This window comes from Schistocerca gregaria, chromosome 8 (genome assembly GCF_023897955.1).
Source record: "Schistocerca gregaria isolate iqSchGreg1 chromosome 8, iqSchGreg1.2, whole genome shotgun sequence".
NCBI classification, from domain to species: Eukaryota; Metazoa; Arthropoda; class Insecta; order Orthoptera; family Acrididae; genus Schistocerca; species Schistocerca gregaria.
This window is the reverse complement of record NC_064927.1, coordinates 110,929,412-110,946,880: the sequence shown is the minus strand read 5'-3', so window position 1 is coordinate 110,946,880 and position 17,469 is coordinate 110,929,412. Positions and strand designations below refer to the sequence as shown.

General features: G+C 52.6%; 34 non-coding genes across 34 annotated transcripts; 12 read left to right on the top strand and 22 right to left on the bottom strand.

The window, feature by feature from the left end:
- The first annotated feature begins 714 nt into the window (after nucleotides 1–714).
- On the top strand, nucleotides 715–786 carry Trnam-cau (transfer RNA methionine (anticodon CAU)). Its single transcript has one exon. It is a non-coding gene; the product is annotated as a tRNA-Met (tRNA).
- Nucleotides 787–992: 206 nt separating this feature from the next.
- Nucleotides 993–1,064, bottom strand: Trnad-guc (transfer RNA aspartic acid (anticodon GUC)). The gene has a single exon. It is a non-coding gene; the product is annotated as a tRNA-Asp (tRNA).
- Nucleotides 1,065–1,165: 101 nt separating this feature from the next.
- Trnai-uau (transfer RNA isoleucine (anticodon UAU)) lies at nucleotides 1,166–1,257 on the bottom strand. Its single transcript is given in 2 exon segments — nucleotides 1,166–1,201; nucleotides 1,220–1,257. It is a non-coding gene; the product is annotated as a tRNA-Ile (tRNA).
- A 738-nt stretch (nucleotides 1,258–1,995) lies between these two features.
- Nucleotides 1,996–2,067, top strand: Trnam-cau (transfer RNA methionine (anticodon CAU)). Its single transcript has one exon. It is a non-coding gene; the product is annotated as a tRNA-Met (tRNA).
- Nucleotides 2,068–2,442: 375 nt separating this feature from the next.
- Trnai-uau (transfer RNA isoleucine (anticodon UAU)) lies at nucleotides 2,443–2,534 on the bottom strand. Its single transcript is given in 2 exon segments — nucleotides 2,443–2,478; nucleotides 2,497–2,534. It is a non-coding gene; the product is annotated as a tRNA-Ile (tRNA).
- Nucleotides 2,535–3,550: 1,016 nt separating this feature from the next.
- Trnad-guc (transfer RNA aspartic acid (anticodon GUC)) lies at nucleotides 3,551–3,622 on the bottom strand. The gene has a single exon. It is a non-coding gene; the product is annotated as a tRNA-Asp (tRNA).
- Nucleotides 3,623–3,723: 101 nt separating this feature from the next.
- On the bottom strand, nucleotides 3,724–3,815 carry Trnai-uau (transfer RNA isoleucine (anticodon UAU)). The gene is given in 2 exon segments: nucleotides 3,724–3,759; nucleotides 3,778–3,815. It is a non-coding gene; the product is annotated as a tRNA-Ile (tRNA).
- Nucleotides 3,816–4,553: 738 nt separating this feature from the next.
- Nucleotides 4,554–4,625, top strand: Trnam-cau (transfer RNA methionine (anticodon CAU)). The gene has a single exon. It is a non-coding gene; the product is annotated as a tRNA-Met (tRNA).
- A 379-nt stretch (nucleotides 4,626–5,004) lies between these two features.
- Nucleotides 5,005–5,096, bottom strand: Trnai-uau (transfer RNA isoleucine (anticodon UAU)). Its single transcript is given in 2 exon segments — nucleotides 5,005–5,040; nucleotides 5,059–5,096. It is a non-coding gene; the product is annotated as a tRNA-Ile (tRNA).
- A 738-nt stretch (nucleotides 5,097–5,834) lies between these two features.
- Nucleotides 5,835–5,906, top strand: Trnam-cau (transfer RNA methionine (anticodon CAU)). Its single transcript has one exon. It is a non-coding gene; the product is annotated as a tRNA-Met (tRNA).
- A 206-nt stretch (nucleotides 5,907–6,112) lies between these two features.
- Trnad-guc (transfer RNA aspartic acid (anticodon GUC)) lies at nucleotides 6,113–6,184 on the bottom strand. Its single transcript has one exon. It is a non-coding gene; the product is annotated as a tRNA-Asp (tRNA).
- Nucleotides 6,185–6,285: 101 nt separating this feature from the next.
- Trnai-uau (transfer RNA isoleucine (anticodon UAU)) lies at nucleotides 6,286–6,377 on the bottom strand. Its single transcript is given in 2 exon segments — nucleotides 6,286–6,321; nucleotides 6,340–6,377. It is a non-coding gene; the product is annotated as a tRNA-Ile (tRNA).
- Nucleotides 6,378–7,115: 738 nt separating this feature from the next.
- Trnam-cau (transfer RNA methionine (anticodon CAU)) lies at nucleotides 7,116–7,187 on the top strand. Its single transcript has one exon. It is a non-coding gene; the product is annotated as a tRNA-Met (tRNA).
- A 206-nt stretch (nucleotides 7,188–7,393) lies between these two features.
- On the bottom strand, nucleotides 7,394–7,465 carry Trnad-guc (transfer RNA aspartic acid (anticodon GUC)). Its single transcript has one exon. It is a non-coding gene; the product is annotated as a tRNA-Asp (tRNA).
- A 101-nt stretch (nucleotides 7,466–7,566) lies between these two features.
- On the bottom strand, nucleotides 7,567–7,658 carry Trnai-uau (transfer RNA isoleucine (anticodon UAU)). Its single transcript is given in 2 exon segments — nucleotides 7,567–7,602; nucleotides 7,621–7,658. It is a non-coding gene; the product is annotated as a tRNA-Ile (tRNA).
- Nucleotides 7,659–8,396: 738 nt separating this feature from the next.
- Nucleotides 8,397–8,468, top strand: Trnam-cau (transfer RNA methionine (anticodon CAU)). Its single transcript has one exon. It is a non-coding gene; the product is annotated as a tRNA-Met (tRNA).
- A 206-nt stretch (nucleotides 8,469–8,674) lies between these two features.
- On the bottom strand, nucleotides 8,675–8,746 carry Trnad-guc (transfer RNA aspartic acid (anticodon GUC)). Its single transcript has one exon. It is a non-coding gene; the product is annotated as a tRNA-Asp (tRNA).
- A 101-nt stretch (nucleotides 8,747–8,847) lies between these two features.
- On the bottom strand, nucleotides 8,848–8,939 carry Trnai-uau (transfer RNA isoleucine (anticodon UAU)). Its single transcript is given in 2 exon segments — nucleotides 8,848–8,883; nucleotides 8,902–8,939. It is a non-coding gene; the product is annotated as a tRNA-Ile (tRNA).
- A 738-nt stretch (nucleotides 8,940–9,677) lies between these two features.
- On the top strand, nucleotides 9,678–9,749 carry Trnam-cau (transfer RNA methionine (anticodon CAU)). The gene has a single exon. It is a non-coding gene; the product is annotated as a tRNA-Met (tRNA).
- A 206-nt stretch (nucleotides 9,750–9,955) lies between these two features.
- Nucleotides 9,956–10,027, bottom strand: Trnad-guc (transfer RNA aspartic acid (anticodon GUC)). Its single transcript has one exon. It is a non-coding gene; the product is annotated as a tRNA-Asp (tRNA).
- Nucleotides 10,028–10,128: 101 nt separating this feature from the next.
- Nucleotides 10,129–10,220, bottom strand: Trnai-uau (transfer RNA isoleucine (anticodon UAU)). The gene is given in 2 exon segments: nucleotides 10,129–10,164; nucleotides 10,183–10,220. It is a non-coding gene; the product is annotated as a tRNA-Ile (tRNA).
- A 738-nt stretch (nucleotides 10,221–10,958) lies between these two features.
- Nucleotides 10,959–11,030, top strand: Trnam-cau (transfer RNA methionine (anticodon CAU)). The gene has a single exon. It is a non-coding gene; the product is annotated as a tRNA-Met (tRNA).
- Nucleotides 11,031–11,236: 206 nt separating this feature from the next.
- Trnad-guc (transfer RNA aspartic acid (anticodon GUC)) lies at nucleotides 11,237–11,308 on the bottom strand. The gene has a single exon. It is a non-coding gene; the product is annotated as a tRNA-Asp (tRNA).
- A 101-nt stretch (nucleotides 11,309–11,409) lies between these two features.
- Nucleotides 11,410–11,501, bottom strand: Trnai-uau (transfer RNA isoleucine (anticodon UAU)). Its single transcript is given in 2 exon segments — nucleotides 11,410–11,445; nucleotides 11,464–11,501. It is a non-coding gene; the product is annotated as a tRNA-Ile (tRNA).
- Nucleotides 11,502–12,690: 1,189 nt separating this feature from the next.
- Trnai-uau (transfer RNA isoleucine (anticodon UAU)) lies at nucleotides 12,691–12,782 on the bottom strand. Its single transcript is given in 2 exon segments — nucleotides 12,691–12,726; nucleotides 12,745–12,782. It is a non-coding gene; the product is annotated as a tRNA-Ile (tRNA).
- Nucleotides 12,783–13,520: 738 nt separating this feature from the next.
- On the top strand, nucleotides 13,521–13,592 carry Trnam-cau (transfer RNA methionine (anticodon CAU)). The gene has a single exon. It is a non-coding gene; the product is annotated as a tRNA-Met (tRNA).
- A 379-nt stretch (nucleotides 13,593–13,971) lies between these two features.
- On the bottom strand, nucleotides 13,972–14,063 carry Trnai-uau (transfer RNA isoleucine (anticodon UAU)). The gene is given in 2 exon segments: nucleotides 13,972–14,007; nucleotides 14,026–14,063. It is a non-coding gene; the product is annotated as a tRNA-Ile (tRNA).
- Nucleotides 14,064–14,801: 738 nt separating this feature from the next.
- Trnam-cau (transfer RNA methionine (anticodon CAU)) lies at nucleotides 14,802–14,873 on the top strand. The gene has a single exon. It is a non-coding gene; the product is annotated as a tRNA-Met (tRNA).
- Nucleotides 14,874–15,079: 206 nt separating this feature from the next.
- Nucleotides 15,080–15,151, bottom strand: Trnad-guc (transfer RNA aspartic acid (anticodon GUC)). The gene has a single exon. It is a non-coding gene; the product is annotated as a tRNA-Asp (tRNA).
- Nucleotides 15,152–15,252: 101 nt separating this feature from the next.
- Nucleotides 15,253–15,344, bottom strand: Trnai-uau (transfer RNA isoleucine (anticodon UAU)). Its single transcript is given in 2 exon segments — nucleotides 15,253–15,288; nucleotides 15,307–15,344. It is a non-coding gene; the product is annotated as a tRNA-Ile (tRNA).
- A 738-nt stretch (nucleotides 15,345–16,082) lies between these two features.
- Trnam-cau (transfer RNA methionine (anticodon CAU)) lies at nucleotides 16,083–16,154 on the top strand. The gene has a single exon. It is a non-coding gene; the product is annotated as a tRNA-Met (tRNA).
- Nucleotides 16,155–16,360: 206 nt separating this feature from the next.
- On the bottom strand, nucleotides 16,361–16,432 carry Trnad-guc (transfer RNA aspartic acid (anticodon GUC)). The gene has a single exon. It is a non-coding gene; the product is annotated as a tRNA-Asp (tRNA).
- A 101-nt stretch (nucleotides 16,433–16,533) lies between these two features.
- On the bottom strand, nucleotides 16,534–16,625 carry Trnai-uau (transfer RNA isoleucine (anticodon UAU)). Its single transcript is given in 2 exon segments — nucleotides 16,534–16,569; nucleotides 16,588–16,625. It is a non-coding gene; the product is annotated as a tRNA-Ile (tRNA).
- A 738-nt stretch (nucleotides 16,626–17,363) lies between these two features.
- On the top strand, nucleotides 17,364–17,435 carry Trnam-cau (transfer RNA methionine (anticodon CAU)). Its single transcript has one exon. It is a non-coding gene; the product is annotated as a tRNA-Met (tRNA).
- The last annotated feature ends 34 nt before the right edge of the window (nucleotides 17,436–17,469 follow it).

The window sequence follows — 17,469 nt, the reverse complement described above, 5'->3', positions numbered from 1 at the left end:
CATATTCACTTTGCTGCAAACCAGTGGTGGCCACAAATACATACGATCGCCACCTGCGGCCACACTGCGACTTTGGCACCTAACTACGAATGCTTCGTGCTATTCGTGTTTCATATGCTACGCTTACATGCACATCAACTGCCTCTAGTCAACGAAAAAACGCAGAAAAACGCGCGCCTTGCCTCCTGCTACCTGTCGAACAGCGGGCGCAGATATGTGGCAAGGTCCAAGCTCTGCAAGCGCACCGCGACCACGCCGCTGGACGAGAAGTGCCTTCCTTGGGAGCTTGCAGAGCCCTGAAGAACACGTTTCTTAGAGAGGTGCACTTGTCTCGTAGAACGAGACACAGTCCGTGGCCCTATGGCGCAAGGGATAACGCGTCTGACAACGGATCGGAAGATTCCAGCTTCTGATCCTGGCACTGTCGGCATTTTGTTAGTTGCCAACGCGCAGCTCGGCAGTGGATTTCGTATGTCGCCGCATCGAGGAGTGCAGTGTTATTCCTGTGCATCTCGCAGCTGCATGTCGAGGTGATGGTGGTAAATGCCGCTGCCTGCAAGCGTCAGCGTAGCGTCAGTCGAGCAAAGTCGAGACAAGTCAAGCTGAGAGCTGTAGGAGATGTTGCGCAATTAAATGTACGCGTGTGAAAGCCACGCAGACAACACTGTCCAAGTGTCCCACGTGATGTGACGAAGAGCTAGAACACCCCCACACAGCAGAGTGGCGCAGTGGAAGCGTGCTGGGCCCATAACCCAGAGGTCCGTGGATCGAAACCACGCTCTGCTAAAATTATATCTTTTGCTGATTGTGTCGAGATCGATTACTACGCGTGGAGAGTCGGCATTAACAGCGAACCCCATAATTAGAAAGTGTGAGGAATGCGAGAACTACTTCCTACGATGTAGCATTTTGCAGCAAGTTAATGGCAAAGTTAATGCTCTTCCACCCCACACGCGCAACACTCGAGCAGATTTGTGAGATAAAAATCGCGCCTCCCCGGCGGGGAATCGAACCCCGGTCTCCCGCGTGACAGGCGGGGATACTAACCACTATACTACCGAGGAAGACGCACCTACCGCATATAATGCACATTAAACTTGTTGGCGTAGCTGATACATCTGAAATCTAGCCTCCAGATGCTGTCAGCTGTTACGACATAAAAGTATGCCCCAGGTGAGGCTCGAACTCACAACCCCGGCATTGCTCACGGCTACTGCCTTATAAGTACCGTGCGCTAACCAATTGCGCCACTGGGGCTACAGCCAAACGCTCTCAATTAGCCATATTCACTTTGCTGCAAACCAGTGGTGGCCACAAATACATACGATCGCCACCTGCGGCCACACTGCGACTTTGGCACCTAACTACGAATGCTTCGTGCTATTCGTGTTTCATATGCTACGCTTACATGCACATCAACTGCCTCTAGTCAACGAAAAAACGCAGAAAAACGCGCGCCTTGCCTCCTGCTACCTGTCGAACAGCGGGCGCAGATATGTGGCAAGGTCCAAGCTCTGCAAGCGCACCGCGACCACGCCGCTGGACGAGAAGTGCCTTCCTTGGGAGCTTGCAGAGCCCTGAAGAACACGTTTCTTAGAGAGGTGCACTTGTCTCGTAGAACGAGACACAGTCCGTGGCCCTATGGCGCAAGGGATAACGCGTCTGACAACGGATCGGAAGATTCCAGCTTCTGATCCTGGCACTGTCGGCATTTTGTTAGTTGCCAACGCGCAGCTCGGCAGTGGATTTCGTATGTCGCCGCATCGAGGAGTGCAGTGTTATTCCTGTGCATCTCGCAGCTGCATGTCGAGGTGATGGTGGTAAATGCCGCTGCCTGCAAGCGTCAGCGTAGCGTCAGTCGAGCAAAGTCGAGACAAGTCAAGCTGAGAGCTGTAGGAGATGTTGCGCAATTAAATGTACGCGTGTGAAAGCCACGCAGACAACACTGTCCAAGTGTCCCACGTGATGTGACGAAGAGCTAGAACACCCCCACACAGCAGAGTGGCGCAGTGGAAGCGTGCTGGGCTCATAACCCAGAGGTCCGTGGATCGAAACCACGCTCTGCTAAAATTATATCTTTTGCTGATTGTGTCGAGATCGATTACTACGCGTGGAGAGTCGGCATTAACAGCGAACCCCATAATTAGAAAGTGTGAGGAATGCGAGAACTACTTCCTACGATGTAGCATTTTGCAGCAAGTTAATGGCAAAGTTAATGCTCTTCCACCCCACACGCGCAACACTCGAGCAGATTTGTGAGATAAAAATCGCGACACTAGATCGCGTGTTCCCCGGTCTCCCGCGTGACAGGCGGGGATACTAACCACTATACTACCGAGGAAGACGCACTTACCGCATATAATGCACATTAAACTTGTTGGCGTAGCTGATACATCTGAAATCTAGCCTCCAGATGCTGTCAGCTGTTACGACATAAAAGTATGCCCCAGGTGAGGCTCGAACTCACAACCCCGGCATTGCTCACGGCTACTGCCTTATAAGTACCGTGCGCTAACCAATTGCGCCACTGGGGCTACAGCCAAACACTCTCAATTAGCCATATTCACTTTGCTGCAAACCAGTGGTGGCCACAAATACATACGATCGCCACCTGCGGCCACACTGCTACTTTGGCACCTAACTACGAATGCTTCGTGCTATTCGTGTTTCATATGCTACGCTTACATGCACATCAACTGCCTCTAGTCAACGAAAAAACGCAGAAAAACGCGCGCCTTGCCTCCTGCTACCTGTCGAACAGCGGGCGCAGATATGTGGCAAGGTCCAAGCTCTGCAAGCGCACCGCGACCACGCCGCTGGACGAGAAGTGCCTTCCTTGGGAGCTTGCAGAGCCCTGAAGAACACGTTTCTTAGAGAGGTGCACTTGTCTCGTAGAACGAGACACAGTCCGTGGCCCTATGGCGCAAGGGATAACGCGTCTGACAACGGATCGGAAGATTCCAGCTTCTGATCCTGGCACGGTCGGCATTTTGTTAGTTGCCAACGCGCAGCTCGGCAGTGGATTTCGTATGTCGCCGCATCGAGGAGTGCAGTGTTATTCCTGTGCATCTCGCAGCTGCATGTCGAGGTGATGGTGGTAAATGCCGCTGCCTGCAAGCGTCAGCGTAGCGTCAGTCGAGCAAAGTCGAGACAAGTCAAGCTGAGAGCTGTAGGAGATGTTGCGCAATTAAATGTACGCGTGTGAAAGCCACGCAGACAACACTGTCCAAGTGTCCCACGTGATGTGACGAAGAGCTAGAACACCCCCACACAGCAGAGTGGCGCACTAGAAGCGTGCTGGGCCCATAACCCAGAGGTCCGTGGATCGAAACCACGCTCTGCTAAAATTGTATCTTTTGCTGATTGTGTCGAGATCGATTACTACGCGTGGAGAGTCGGCATTAACAGCGAACCCCATAATTAGAAAGTGTGAGGAATGCGAGAACTACTTCCTACGATGTAGCATTTTGCAGCAAGTTAATGGCAAAGTTAATGCTCTTCCACCCCACACGCGCAACACTCGAGCAGATTTGTGAGATAAAAATCGCGCCTCCCCGGCGGGGAATCGAACCCCGGTCTCCCGCGTGACAGGCGGGGATAATAAACACTATACTACCGAGGAAGTCGCACCTACCGCATATAATGCACATTAAACTTGTTGGCGTAGCTGATACATCTGAAATCTAGCCTCCAGATGCTGTCAGCTGTTACGACATAAAAGTATGCCCCAGGTGAGGCTCGAACTCACAACCCCGGCATTGCTCACGGCTACTGCCTTATAAGTACCGTGCGCTAACCAATTGCGCCACTGGGGCTACAGCCAAACGCTCTCAATTAGCCATATTCACTTTGCTGCAAACCAGTGGTGGCCACAAATACATACGATCGCCACCTGCGGCCACACTGCGACTTTGGCACCTAACTACGAATGCTTCGTGCTATTCGTGTTTCATATGCTACGCTTACATGCACATCAACTGCCTCTAGTCAACGAAAAAACGCAGAAAAACGCGCGCCTTGCCTCCTGCTACCTGTCGAACAGCGGGCGCAGATATGTGGCAAGGTCCAAGCTCTGCAAGCGCACCGCGACCACGCCGCTGGACGAGAAGTGCCTTCCTTGGGAGCTTGCAGAGCCCTGAAGAACACGTTTCTTAGAGAGGTGCACTTGTCTCGTAGAACGAGACACAGTCTGTGGCCCTATGGCGCAAGGGATAACGCGTCTGACAACGGATCGGAAGATTCCAGCTTCTGATCCTGGCACGGTCGGCAATTTGTTAGTTGCCAACGCGCAGCTCGGCAGTGGATTTCGTATGTCGCCGCATCGAGGAGTGCAGTGTTATTCCTGTGCATCTCGCAGCTGCATGTCGAGGTGATGGTGGTAAATGCCGCTGCCTGCAAGCGTCAGCGTAGCGTCAGTCGAGCAAAGTCGAGACAAGTCAAGCTGAGAGCTGTAGGAGATGTTGCGCAATTAAATGTACGCGTGTGAAAGCCACGCAGACAACACTGTCCAAGTGTCCCACGTGATGTGACGAAGAGCTAGAACACCCCCACACAGCAGAGTGGCGCAGTGGAAGCGTGCTGGGCCCATAACCCAGAGGTCCGTGGATCGAAACCACGCTCTGCTAAAATTATATCTTTTGCTGATTGTGTCGAGATCGATTACTACGCGTGGAGAGTCGGCATTAACAGCGAACCCCATAATTATAAAGTGTGAGGAATGCGAGAACTACTTCCTACGATGTAGCATTTTGCAGCAAGTTAATGGCAAAGTTTATGCTCTTCCGCCCCACACGCGCAACACTCGAGCAGATTTGTGAGATAAAAATCGCGCCTCCCCGGCGGGGAATCGAACCTTGGTCTCCCGTGTGACAGGCGGGGATACTAACCACTATACTACCGAGGAAGACGCACCTACCGCATATAATGCACATTAAACTTGTTGGCGTAGCTGATACATCTGAAATCTAGCCTCCAGATGCTGTCAGCTGTTACGACATAAAAGTATGCCCCAGGTGAGGCTCGAACTCACAACCCCGGCATTGCTCACGGCTACTGCCTTATAAGTACCGTGCGCTAACCAATTGCGCCACTGGGGCTACAGCCAAACGCTCTCAATTAGCCATATTCACTTTGCTGCAAACCAGTGGTGGCCACAAATACATACGATCGCCACCTGCGGCCACACTGCTACTTTGGCACCTAACTACGAATGCTTCGTGCTATTCGTGTTTCATATGCTACGCTTACATGCACATCAACTGCCTCTAGTCAACGAAAAAACGCAGAAAAACGCGCGCCTTGCCTCCTGCTACCTGTCGAACAGCGGGCGCAGATATGTGGCAAGGTCCAAGCTCTGCAAGCGCACCGCGACCACGCCGCTGGACGAGAAGTGCCTTCCTTGGGAGCTTGCAGAGCCCTGAAGAACACGTTTCTTAGAGAGGTGCACTTGTCTCGTAGAACGAGACACAGTCCGTGGCCCTATGGCGCAAGGGATAACGCGTCTGACAACGGATCGGAAGATTCCAGCTTCTGATCCTGGCACGGTCGGCATTTTGTTAGTTGCCAACGCGCAGCTCGGCAGTGGATTTCGTATGTCGCCGCATCGAGGAGTGCAGTGTTATTCCTGTGCATCTCGCAGCTGCATGTCGAGGTGATGGTGGTAAATGCCGCTGCCTGCAAGCGTCAGCGTAGCGTCAGTCGAGCAAAGTCGAGACAAGTCAAGCTGAGAGCTGTAGGAGATGTTGCGCAATTAAATGTACGCGTGTGAAAGCCACGCAGACAACACTGTCCAAGTGTCCCACGTGATGTGACGAAGAGCTAGAACACCCCCAAACAGCAGAGTGGCGCAGTGGAAGCGTGCTGGGCCCATAACCCAGAGGTCCGTGGATCGAAACCACGCTCTGCTAAAATTATATCTTTTGCTGATTGTGTCGAGATCGATTACTACGCGTGGAGAGTCGGCATTAACAGCGAACCCCATAATTAGAAAGTGTGAGGAATGCGAGAACTACTTCCTACGATGTAGCATTTTGCAGCAAGTTAATGGCAAAGTTTATGCTCTTCCGCCCCACACGCGCAACACTCGAGCAGATTTGTGAGATAAAAATCGCGCCTCCCCGGCGGGGAATCGAACCCCGGTCTCCCGCGTGACAGGCGGGGATACTAACCACTATACTACCGAGGAAGACGCACCTACCGCATATAATGCACATTAAACTTGTTGGCGTAGCTGATACATCTGAAATCTAGCCTCCAGATGCTGTCAGCTGTTACGACATAAAAGTATGCCCCAGGTGAGGCTCGAACTCACAACCCCGGCATTGCTCACGGCTACTGCCTTATAAGTACCGTGCGCTAACCAATTGCGCCACTGGGGCTACAGCCAAACGCTCTCAATTAGCCATATTCACTTTGCTGCAAACCAGTGGTGGCCACAAATACATACGATCGCCACCTGCGGCCACACTGCTACTTTGGCACCTAACTACGAATGCTTCGTGCTATTCGTGTTTCATATGCTACGCTTACATGCACATCAACTGCCTCTAGTCAACGAAAAAACGCAGAAAAACGCGCGCCTTGCCTCCTGCTACCTGTCGAACAGCGGGCGCAGATATGTGGCAAGGTCCAAGCTCTGCAAGCGCACCGCGACCACGCCGCTGGACGAGAAGTGCCTTCCTTGGGAGCTTGCAGAGCCCTGAAGAACACGTTTCTTAGAGAGGTGCACTTGTCTCGTAGAACGAGACACAGTCCGTGGCCCTATGGCGCAAGGGATAACGCGTCTGACAACGGATCGGAAGATTCCAGCTTCTGATCCTGGCACGGTCGGCATTTTGTTAGTTGCCAACGCGCAGCTCGGCAGTGGATTTCGTATGTCGCCGCATCGAGGAGTGCAGTGTTATTCCTGTGCATCTCGCAGCTGCATGTCGAGGTGATGGTGGTAAATGCCGCTGCCTGCAAGCGTCAGCGTAGCGTCAGTCGAGCAAAGTCGAGACAAGTCAAGCTGAGAGCTGTAGGAGATGTTGCGCAATTAAATGTACGCGTGTGAAAGCCACGCAGACAACACTGTCCAAGTGTCCCACGTGATGTGACGAAGAGCTAGAACACCCCCAAACAGCAGAGTGGCGCAGTGGAAGCGTGCTGGGCCCATAACCCAGAGGTCCGTGGATCGAAACCACGCTCTGCTAAAATTATATCTTTTGCTGATTGTGTCGAGATCGATTACTACGCGTGGAGAGTCGGCATTAACAGCGAACCCCATAATTAGAAAGTGTGAGGAATGCGAGAACTACTTCCTACGATGTAGCATTTTGCAGCAAGTTAATGGCAAAGTTTATGCTCTTCCGCCCCACACGCGCAACACTCGAGCAGATTTGTGAGATAAAAATCGCGCCTCCCCGGCGGGGAATCGAACCCCGGTCTCCCGCGTGACAGGCGGGGATACTAACCACTATACTACCGAGGAAGACGCACCTACCGCATATAATGCACATTAAACTTGTTGGCGTAGCTGATACATCTGAAATCTAGCCTCCAGATGCTGTCAGCTGTTACGACATAAAAGTATGCCCCAGGTGAGGCTCGAACTCACAACCCCGGCATTGCTCACGGCTACTGCCTTATAAGTACCGTGCGCTAACCAATTGCGCCACTGGGGCTACAGCCAAACGCTCTCAATTAGCCATATTCACTTTGCTGCAAACCAGTGGTGGCCACAAATACATACGATCGCCACCTGCGGCCACACTGCTACTTTGGCACCTAACTACGAATGCTTCGTGCTATTCGTGTTTCATATGCTACGCTTACATGCACATCAACTGCCTCTAGTCAACGAAAAAACGCAGAAAAACGCGCGCCTTGCCTCCTGCTACCTGTCGAACAGCGGGCGCAGATATGTGGCAAGGTCCAAGCTCTGCAAGCGCACCGCGACCACGCCGCTGGACGAGAAGTGCCTTCCTTGGGAGCTTGCAGAGCCCTGAAGAACACGTTTCTTAGAGAGGTGCACTTGTCTCGTAGAACGAGACACAGTCCGTGGCCCTATGGCGCAAGGGATAACGCGTCTGACAACGGATCGGAAGATTCCAGCTTCTGATCCTGGCACGGTCGGCATTTTGTTAGTTGCCAACGCGCAGCTCGGCAGTGGATTTCGTATGTCGCCGCATCGAGGAGTGCAGTGTTATTCCTGTGCATCTCGCAGCTGCATGTCGAGGTGATGGTGGTAAATGCCGCTGCCTGCAAGCGTCAGCGTAGCGTCAGTCGAGCAAAGTCGAGACAAGTCAAGCTGAGAGCTGTAGGAGATGTTGCGCAATTAAATGTACGCGTGTGAAAGCCACGCAGACAACACTGTCCAAGTGTCCCACGTGATGTGACGAAGAGCTAGAACACCCCCAAACAGCAGAGTGGCGCAGTGGAAGCGTGCTGGGCCCATAACCCAGAGGTCCGTGGATCGAAACCACGCTCTGCTAAAATTATATCTTTTGCTGATTGTGTCGAGATCGATTACTACGCGTGGAGAGTCGGCATTAACAGCGAACCCCATAATTAGAAAGTGTGAGGAATGCGAGAACTACTTCCTACGATGTAGCATTTTGCAGCAAGTTAATGGCAAAGTTTATGCTCTTCCGCCCCACACGCGCAACACTCGAGCAGATTTGTGAGATAAAAATCGCGCCTCCCCGGCGGGGAATCGAACCCCGGTCTCCCGCGTGACAGGCGGGGATACTAACCACTATACTACCGAGGAAGACGCACCTACCGCATATAATGCACATTAAACTTGTTGGCGTAGCTGATACATCTGAAATCTAGCCTCCAGATGCTGTCAGCTGTTACGACATAAAAGTATGCCCCAGGTGAGGCTCGAACTCACAACCCCGGCATTGCTCACGGCTACTGCCTTATAAGTACCGTGCGCTAACCAATTGCGCCACTGGGGCTACAGCCAAACGCTCTCAATTAGCCATATTCACTTTGCTGCAAACCAGTGGTGGCCACAAATACATACGATCGCCACCTGCGGCCACACTGCTACTTTGGCACCTAACTACGAATGCTTCGTGCTATTCGTGTTTCATATGCTACGCTTACATGCACATCAACTGCCTCTAGTCAACGAAAAAACGCAGAAAAACGCGCGCCTTGCCTCCTGCTACCTGTCGAACAGCGGGCGCAGATATGTGGCAAGGTCCAAGCTCTGCAAGCGCACCGCGACCACGCCGCTGGACGAGAAGTGCCTTCCTTGGGAGCTTGCAGAGCCCTGAAGAACACGTTTCTTAGAGAGGTGCACTTGTCTCGTAGAACGAGACACAGTCCGTGGCCCTATGGCGCAAGGGATAACGCGTCTGACAACGGATCGGAAGATTCCAGCTTCTGATCCTGGCACGGTCGGCATTTTGTTAGTTGCCAACGCGCAGCTCGGCAGTGGATTTCGTATGTCGCCGCATCGAGGAGTGCAGTGTTATTCCTGTGCATCTCGCAGCTGCATGTCGAGGTGATGGTGGTAAATGCCGCTGCCTGCAAGCGTCAGCGTAGCGTCAGTCGAGCAAAGTCGAGACAAGTCAAGCTGAGAGCTGTAGGAGATGTTGCGCAATTAAATGTACGCGTGTGAAAGCCACTCAGACAACACTGTCCAAGTGTCCCACGTGATGTGACGAAGAGCTAGAACACCCCCAAACAGCAGAGTGGCGCAGTGGAAGCGTGCTGGGCCCATAACCCAGAGGTCCGTGGATCGAAACCACGCTCTGCTAAAATTATATCTTTTGCTGATTGTGTCGAGATCGATTACTACGCGTGGAGAGTCGGCATTAACAGCGAACCCCATAATTAGAAAGTGTGAGGAATGCGAGAACTACTTCCTACGATGTAGCATTTTGCAGCAAGTTAATGGCAAAGTTTATGCTCTTCCGCCCCACACGCGCAACACTCGAGCAGATTTGTGAGATAAAAATCGCGCCTCCCCGGCGGGGAATCGAACCCCGGTCTCCCGCGTGACAGGCGGGGATACTAACCACTATACTACCGAGGAAGACGCACCTACCGCATATAATGCACATTAAACTTGTTGGCGTAGCTGATACATCTGAAATCTAGCCTCCAGATGCTGTCAGCTGTTACGACATAAAAGTATGCCCCAGGTGAGGCTCGAACTCACAACCCCGGCATTGCTCACGGCTACTGCCTTATAAGTACCGTGCGCTAACCAATTGCGCCACTGGGGCTACAGCCAAACGCTCTCAATTAGCCATATTCACTTTGCTGCAAACCAGTGGTGGCCACAAATACATACGATCGCCACCTGCGGCCACACTGCTACTTTGGCACCTAACTACGAATGCTTCGTGCTATTCGTGTTTCATATGCTACGCTTACATGCACATCAACTGCCTCTAGTCAACGAAAAAACGCAGAAAAACGCGCGCCTTGCCTCCTGCTACCTGTCGAACAGCGGGCGCAGATATGTGGCAAGGTCCAAGCTCTGCAAGCGCACCGCGACCACGCCGCTGGACGAGAAGTGCCTTCCTTGGGAGCTTGCAGAGCCCTGAAGAACACGTTTCTTAGAGAGGTGCACTTGTCTCGTAGAACGAGACACAGTCCGTGGCCCTATGGCGCAAGGGATAACGCGTCTGACAACGGATCGGAAGATTCCAGCTTCTGATCCTGGCACGGTCGGCATTTTGTTAGTTGCCAACGCGCAGCTCGGCAGTGGATTTCGTATGTCGCCGCATCGAGGAGTGCAGTGTTATTCCTGTGCATCTCGCAGCTGCATGTCGAGGTGATGGTGGTAAATGCCGCTGCCTGCAAGCGTCAGCGTAGCGTCAGTCGAGCAAAGTCGAGACAAGTCAAGCTGAGAGCTGTAGGAGATGTTGCGCAATTAAATGTACGCGTGTGAAAGCCACGCAGACAACACTGTCCAAGTGACCCACGTGATGTGACGAAGAGCTAGAACACCCCCAAACAGCAGAGTGGCGCAGTGGAAGCGTGCTGGGCCCATAACCCAGAGGTCCGTGGATCGAAACCACGCTCTGCTAAAATTATATCTTTTGCTGATTGTGTCGAGATCGATTACTACGCGTGGAGAGTCGGCATTAACAGCGAACCCCATAATTAGAAAGTGTGAGGAATGCGAGAACTACTTCCTACGATGTAGCATTTTGCAGCAAGTTAATGGCAAAGTTAATGCTCTTCCGCCCCACACGCGCAACACTCGAGCAGATTTGTGAGATAAAAATCGCGCCTCCCCGGCGGGGAATCGAACCCCGGTCTCCCGCGTGACAGGCGGGGATACTAACCACTATACTACCGAGGAAGACGCACCTACCGCCTATAATGCACATTAAACTTGTTGGCGTAGCTGATACATCTGAAATCTAGCCTCCAGATGCTGTCAGCTGTTACGACATAAAAGTATGCCCCAGGTGAGGCTCGAACTCACAACCCCGGCATTGCTCACGGCTACTGCCTTATAAGTACCGTGCGCTAACCAATTGCGCCACTGGGGCTACAGCCAAACGCTCTCAATTAGCCATATTCACTTTGCTGCAAACCAGTGGTGGCCACAAATACATACGATCGCCACCTGCGGCCACACTGCTACTTTGGCACCTAACTACGAATGCTTCGTGCTATTCGTGTTTCATATGCTACGCTTACATGCACATCAACTGCCTCTAGTCAACGAAAAAACGCAGAAAAACGCGCGCCTTGCCTCCTGCTACCTGTCGAACAGCGGGCGCAGATATGTGGCAAGGTCCAAGCTCTGCAAGCGCACCGCGACCACGCCGCTGGACGAGAAGTGCCTTCCTTGGGAGCTTGCAGAGCCCTGAAGAACACGTTTCTTAGAGAGGTGCACTTGTCTCGTAGAACGAGACACAGTCCGTGGCCCTATGGCGCAAGGGATAACGCGTCTGACAACGGATCGGAAGATTCCAGCTTCTGATCCTGGCACGGTCGGCATTTTGTTAGTTGCCAACGCGCAGCTCGGCAGTGGATTTCGTATGTCGCCGCATCGAGGAGTGCAGTGTTATTCCTGTGCATCTCGCAGCTGCATGTCGAGGTGATGGTGGTAAATGCCGCTGCCTGCAAGCGTCAGCGTAGCGTCAGTCGAGCAAAGTCGAGACAAGTCAAGCTGAGAGCTGTAGGAGATGTTGCGCAATTAAATGTACGCGTGTGAAAGCCACGCAGACAACACTGTCCAAGTGTCCCACGTGATGTGACGAAGAGCTAGAACACCCCCACACAGCAGAGTGGCGCACTAGAAGCGTGCTGGGCCCATAACCCAGAGGTCCGTGGATCGAAACCACGCTCTGCTAAAATTGTATCTTTTGCTGATTGTGTCGAGATCGATTACTACGCGTGGAGAGTCGGCATTAACAGCGAACCCCATAATTAGAAAGTGTGAGGAATGCGAGAACTACTTCCTACGATGTAGCATTTTGCAGCAAGTTAATGGCAAAGTTAATGCTCTTCCACCCCACACGCGCAACACTCGAGCAGATTTGTGAGATAAAAATCGCGCCTCCCCGGCGGGGAATCGAACCCCGGTCTCCCGCGTGACAGGCGGGGATAATAAACACTATACTACAGAGGAAGTCGCACCTACCGCATATAATGCACATTAAACTTGTTGGCGTAGCTGATACATCTGAAATCTAGCCTCCAGATGCTGTCAGCTGTTACGACATAAAAGTATGCCCCAGGTGAGGCTCGAACTCACAACCCCGGCATTGCTCACGGCTACTGCCTTATAAGTACCGTGCGCTAACCAATTGCGCCACTGGGGCTACAGCCAAACGCTCTCAATTAGCCATATTCACTTTGCTGCAAACCAGTGGTGGCCACAAATACATACGATCGCCACCTGCGGCCACACTGCGACTTTGGCACCTAACTACGAATGCTTCGTGCTATTCGTGTTTCATATGCTACGCTTACATGCACATCAACTGCCTCTAGTCAACGAAAAAACGCAGAAAAACGCGCGCCTTGCCTCCTGCTACCTGTCGAACAGCGGGCGCAGATATGTGGCAAGGTCCAAGCTCTGCAAGCGCACCGCGACCACGCCGCTGGACGAGAAGTGCCTTCCTTGGGAGCTTGCAGAGCCCTGAAGAACACGTTTCTTAGAGAGGTGCACTTGTCTCGTAGAACGAGACACAGTCTGTGGCCCTATGGCGCAAGGGATAACGCGTCTGACAACGGATCGGAAGATTCCAGCTTCTGATCCTGGCACGGTCGGCAATTTGTTAGTTGCCAACGCGCAGCTCGGCAGTGGATTTCGTATGTCGCCGCATCGAGGAGTGCAGTGTTATTCCTGTGCATCTCGCAGCTGCATGTCGAGGTGATGGTGGTAAATGCCGCTGCCTGCAAGCGTCAGCGTAGCGTCAGTCGAGCAAAGTCGAGACAAGTCAAGCTGAGAGCTGTAGGAGATGTTGCGCAATTAAATGTACGCGTGTGAAAGCCACGCAGACAACACTGTCCAAGTGTCCCACGTGATGTGACGAAGAGCTAGAACACCCCCACACAGCAGAGTGGCGCAGTGGAAGCGTGCTGGGCCCATAACCCAGAGGTCCGTGGATCGAAACCACGCTCTGCTAAAATTATATCTTTTGCTGATTGTGTCGAGATCGATTACTACGCGTGGAGAGTCGGCATTAACAGCGAACCCCATAATTATAAAGTGTGAGGAATGCGAGAACTACTTCCTACGATGTAGCATTTTGCAGCAAGTTAATGGCAAAGTTTATGCTCTTCCGCCCCACACGCGCAACACTCGAGCAGATTTGTGAGATAAAAATCGCGCCTCCCCGGCGGGGAATCGAACCTTGGTCTCCCGTGTGACAGGCGGGGATACTAACCACTATACTACCGAGGAAGACGCACCTACCGCATATAATGCACATTAAACTTGTTGGCGTAGCTGATACATCTGAAATCTAGCCTCCAGATGCTGTCAGCTGTTACGACATAAAAGTATGCCCCAGGTGAGGCTCGGACTCACAACCCCGGCATTGCTCACGGCTACTGCCTTATAAGTACCGTGCGCTAACCAATTGCGCCACTGGGGCTACAGCCAAACGCTCTCAATTAGCCATATTCACTTTGCTGCAAACCAGTGGTGGCCACAAATACATACGATCGCCACCTGCGGCCACACTGCTACTTTGGCACCTAACTACGAATGCTTCGTGCTATTCGTGTTTCATATGCTACGCTTACATGCACATCAACTGCCTCTAGTCAACGAAAAAACGCAGAAAAACGCGCGCCTTGCCTCCTGCTACCTGTCGAACAGCGGGCGCAGATATGTGGCAAGGTCCAAGCTCTGCAAGCGCACCGCGACCACGCCGCTGGACGAGAAGTGCCTTCCTTGGGAGCTTGCAGAGCCCTGAAGAACACGTTTCTTAGAGAGGTGCACTTGTCTCGTAGAACGAGACACAGTCCGTGGCCCTATGGCGCAAGGGATAACGCGTCTGACAACGGATCGGAAGATTCCAGCTTCTGATCCTGGCACGGTCGGCATTTTGTTAGTTGCCAACGCGCAGCTCGGCAGTGGATTTCGTATGTCGCCGCATCGAGGAGTGCAGTGTTATTCCTGTGCATCTCGCAGCTGCATGTCGAGGTGATGGTGGTAAATGCCGCTGCCTGCAAGCGTCAGCGTAGCGTCAGTCGAGCAAAGTCGAGACAAGTCAAGCTGAGAGCTGTAGGAGATGTTGCGCAATTAAATGTACGCGTGTGAAAGCCACGCAGACAACACTGTCCAAGTGTCCCACGTGATGTGACGAAGAGCTAGAACACCCCCACACAGCAGAGTGGCGCAGTGGAAGCGTGCTGGGCCCATAACCCAGAGGTCCGTGGATCGAAACCACGCTCTGCTAAAATTATATCTTTTGCTGATTGTGTCGAGATCGATTACTACGCGTGGAGAGTCGGCATTAACAGCGAACCCCATAATTAGAAAGTGTGAGGAATGCGAGAACTACTTCCTACGATGTAGCATTTTGCAGCAAGTTAATGGCAAAGTTTATGCTCTTCCGCCCCACACGCGCAACACTCGAGCAGATTTCTGAGATAAAAATCGCGCCTACCCGGCGGGGAATCGAACCCCGGTCTCCCGCGTGACAGGCGGGGATACTAACCACTATACTACCGAGGAAGACGCACCTACCGCATATAATGCACATTAAACTTGTTGGCGTAGCTGATACATCTGAAATCTAGCCTCCAGATGCTGTCAGCTGTTACGACATAAAAGTATGCCCCAGGTGAGGCTCGAACTCACAACCCCGGCATTGCTCACGGCTACTGCCTTATAAGTACCGTGCGCTAACCAATTGCGCCACTGGGGCTACAGCCAAACGCTCTCAATTAGCCATATTCACTTTGCTGCAAACCAGTGGTGGCCACAAATACATACGATCGCCACCTGCGGCCACACTGCTACTTTGGCACCTAACTACGAATGCTTCGTGCTATTCGTGTTTCATATGCTACGCTTACATGCACATCAACTGCCTCTAGTCAACGAAAAAACGCAGAAAAACGCGCGCCTTGCCTCCTGCTACCTGTCGAACAGCGGGCGCAGATATGTGGCAAGGTCCAAGCTCTGCAAGCGCACCGCGACCACGCCGCTGGACGAGAAGTGCCTTCCTTGGGAGCTTGCAGAGCCCTGAAGAACACGTTTCTTAGAGAGGTGCACTTGTCTCGTAGAACGAGACACAGTCCGTGGCCCTATGGCGCAAGGGATAACGCGTCTGACAACGGATCGGAAGATTCCAGCTTCTGATCCTGGCACGGTCGGCATTTTGTTAGTTGCCAACGCGAAGCTCGGCAGTGGATTTCGTATGTCGCCGCATCGAGGAGTGCAGTGTTATTCCTGTGCATCTCGCAGCTGCATGTCGAGGTGATGGTGGTAAATGCCGCTGCCTGCAAGCGTCAGCGTAGCGTCAGTCGAGCAAAGTCGAGACAAGTCAAGCTGAGAGCTGTAGGAGATGTTGCGCAATTAAATGTACGCGTGTGAAAGCCACGCAGACAACACTGTCCAAGTGTCCCACGTGATGTGACGAAGAGCTAGAACACCCCCAAACAGCAGAGTGGCGCAGTGGAAGCGTGCTGGGCCCATAACCCAGAGGTCCGTGGATCGAAACCACGCTCTGCTAAAATTATATCTTTTGCTGATTGTGTCGAGATCGATTACTACGCGTGGAGAGTCGGCATTAACAGCGAACCCCATAATTAGAAAGTGTGAGGAATGCGAGAACTACTTCCTACGATGTAGCATTTTGCAGCAAGTTAATGGCAAAGTTAATGCTCTTCCGCCCCACACGCGCAACACTCGAGCAGATTTGTGAGTTAAAAATCGCGCCTCCCCGGCGGGGAATCGAACCCCGGTCTCCCGCGTGACAGGCGGGGATACTAACCACTATACTACCGAGGAAGACGCACCTACCGTATATAATGCACATTAAACTTGTTGGCGTAGCTGATACATCTGAAATCTAGCCTCCAGATGCTGTCAGCTGTTACGACATAAAAGTATGCCCCAGGTGAGGCTCGGACTCACAACCCCGGCATTGCTCACGGCTACTGCCTTATAAGTACCGTGCGCTAACCAATTGCGCCACTGGGGCTACAGCCAAACGCTCTCAATTAGCCATATTCACTTTGCTGCAAACCAGTGGTGGCCACAAATACATACGATCGCCACCTGCGGCCACACTGCTACTTTGGCACCTAACTACGAATGCTTCGTGCTATTCGTGTTTCATATGCTACGCTTACATGCACATCAACTGCCTCTAGTCAACGAAAAAACGCAGAAAAACGCGCGCCTTGCCTCCTGCTACCTGTCGAACAGCGGGCGCAGATATGTGGCAAGGTCCAAGCTCTGCAAGCGCACCGCGACCACGCCGCTGGACGAGAAGTGCCTTCCTTGGGAGCTTGCAGAGCCCTGAAGAACACGTTTCTTAGAGAGGTGCACTTGTCTCGTAGAACGAGACACAGTCCGTGGCCCTATGGCGCAAGGGATAACGCGTCTGACAACGGATCGGAAGATTCCAGCTTCTGATCCTGGCACGGTCGGCATTTTGTTAGTTGCCAACGCGCAGCTCGGCAGTGGATTTCGTATGTCGCCGCATCGAGGAGTGCAGTGTTATTCCTGTGCATCTCGCAGCTGCATGTCGAGGTGATGGTGGTAAATGCCGCTGCCTGCAAGCGTCAGCGTAGCGTCAGTCGAGCAAAGTCGAGACAAGTCAAGCTGAGAGCTGTAGGAGATGTTGCGCAATTAAATGTACGCGTGTGAAAGCCACGCAGACAACACTGTCCAAGTGTCCCACGTGATGTGACGAAGAGCTAGAACACCCCCACACAGCAGAGTGGCGCAGTGGAAGCGTGCTGGGCCCATAACCCAGAGGTCCGTGGATCGAAACCACGCTCTGCTAAAATTATATCTTTTGCTGATTGTGTCGAGATCGA